This window comes from Arachis duranensis, chromosome 6 (genome assembly GCF_000817695.3).
Source record: "Arachis duranensis cultivar V14167 chromosome 6, aradu.V14167.gnm2.J7QH, whole genome shotgun sequence".
In the NCBI taxonomy this organism is placed as follows: domain Eukaryota; kingdom Viridiplantae; phylum Streptophyta; class Magnoliopsida; order Fabales; family Fabaceae; genus Arachis; species Arachis duranensis.
This window is the reverse complement of record NC_029777.3, coordinates 67,087,808-67,090,288: the sequence shown is the minus strand read 5'-3', so window position 1 is coordinate 67,090,288 and position 2,481 is coordinate 67,087,808.

Genomic DNA, 2,481 nt, shown 5'->3' with positions numbered 1-2,481 from the left:
ATATTGGCTCAGAACAAAATATTGACTCAGCAAGTCAATATGATTTCTCAAAGTCTGTCTGGAATGCAAGCTGCACTAGGCAGTACTAAGGATGCTTCATCTGAAGAAGAAGCTTATGATCATAAGAACCCTTCAATGGAAAAGGTGAATTACATGGGAGAACCCTATGGAAACACCTATAATCCTTCATGGAGAAATCATCCAAATCTCTCATGGAAGGATCAACAGAGACCTCAACAAGGTTTCAACAACAATAATGGTGGAAAAAACAGGTTTAGCAATAGCAAGCCTTTTCCATCATCTTCTCAGCAACAGACAGAGAATTCTAAGCAGAGCCACTCTGACTTAGCAACCATGGTCTCTGATCTAATCAAAACCATTCAAAGTTTCATGACTGAAACAAGATCCTCCATTAGAAACTTGGAGGCACAAGTGGGTCAGCTGAGTAAGAAAGTTACTGAACTCCCTCCTAGTATTCTTCCAAGCAATACATACGAGAATCCAAAAGGAGAGTGTAAGGCCATCAACATGGCCGAATTTGGAGAGGAGAAAGAGGCAGTGAACGCCGCTGAGAAAGACCTCAATGGACGTCCACTGACCTCCAATGAGTTCCCTAATGAGGAACCATGGGAATCTGAGGCTCACACTGAGACCATAGAGATTCCATTTGATTTACTTCTGCCATTCATGAGCTCTGATGAGTATTCTTCCTCTGAAGAGGATGAAGATGTCACTGAAGAGCAAGTTGCTAAGTACCTTGGAGCAATCATGAAGCTAAATGACAAGTTATTTGGTAATGAAACTTGGGAGGATGAACCTCCTTTGCTCACCAAAGAACTGGATGACTTGACTAGGCAGAGATTACCTAAATCCATCATCCTTGGCAGACCCTTCCTAACCACAGCAAAGGCTGTGATTGATGTTGACAGAGGAGAATTAATCATTCAAGTGAATGAAGAATCCCTTGTGTTTAAGGCTCAAGGATATCCCTTTGTAACCATGGAGAGAAAGCATGAAGAGCTTCTCTCAAAATAGAGTCAAACAGAGCCCCCACAGTCAAACTCTAAGTTTGGTGTTAGGAGGCTACAACCAACTTCTAAGTTTGGTGTTGAACCCCCATATTCAAACTCTAAGTTTGGTGTTGGGAGGTTCCAACATGACTCTGAATATCTATGAGGCTCCATGAGAGCCCACTGTCAAGCTACTGACATTAAAGAAGCGCTTGTTGGGAGGCAACCCAATGTTATATTTATCTATTTTTCCTTTGTTATTTTATGTTTTCTACAGGTTGAAGATCATGGGAAGTCACAAAATCAATTGAAAAAGCAAAAACAACATGAAAAACAGAAAGAAAAACAGCACACCCTGGAGGAAAACTTGCTGGCGTTTAAACGCCAGTAAGGGCAGCAAATGGGCGTTTAACGCCCAGTCCAGCACCATGCTAGGCGTTTAATGCCAGAAAGGGGCACCAGACTGGCGTTAAACGCCAGGAAAGGGCAAGAAGCTGGCGTTAAACGCCAGAAATGGGCACCAGCCCCGCGTTTAATGCCAGAATTGGCATAAAGAGCAATTTTGCTCGCCACTTGGTGCAGGGATGAATTTTCCTTGACACCTCAGGATCTGTGGACCCCACAGGATCCCCACCTACCCCACCACTCTCTCTCTTCTTCACCCATTCACCAATCACCTCAACACCTCTTCCCCAAAAACCCCTCACCTATCAAATTCCACTATTCTCCTCACCACTCACATCCATCCTTCATAAAACCTCACCTACCTCACCATTCAAATTCAAACCACTTTCCCTCCCAATCCACTCTCACATGACCGAACCCTACCCCTCTCTCCACCCCTATATAAACCCATCTTCACTCTTTCATTTTCACACAACCAAAACACTATTTCTCCCCCTTGGCCGAACCACAAAGCCACATCCATCTCCTCTATTTCTTCTTCTTCTACTCTCTTCTTTCTTCTTTTGCTCGAGGACGAGCAAACCTTCTAAGTTTGGTGTGGTAAAAGCATTGCTTTTTGTTTTTCCATAACCATTTATGGCATCTAAGGCCGGAGATACCTCTAGAAAGAGGAAAGAGAAGGCAAAAGCTTCCACCTCCGAGTCATGGAAGATGGAGAGATTCATCTCAAGGGTGCATCAAGACCACTTCTATGAAGTTGTGGCCATGAAGAAGGTGATCCCCGAGGTCCCTTTCAAACTCAAAAAGAGTGAATATCCGGAGATCCGACATGAGATCCGAAGAAGAGGTTAGGAAGTTCTTACCAACCCCATTCAACAAGTAAGAGGTTGGGAAGTTCTCACCAACCCCATTCAACAAGTCGGAATCTTAATGGTTCAAGAGTTCTATGCAAATACATGGATCACCAAGAACCATGATCAAAGTGTGAACCCAAACCCAAAGAATTGGCTTACAATGGTTCGGGGGAAATGCTTGGATTTTAGTCCAGAAAATGTAAGGTTGGCAT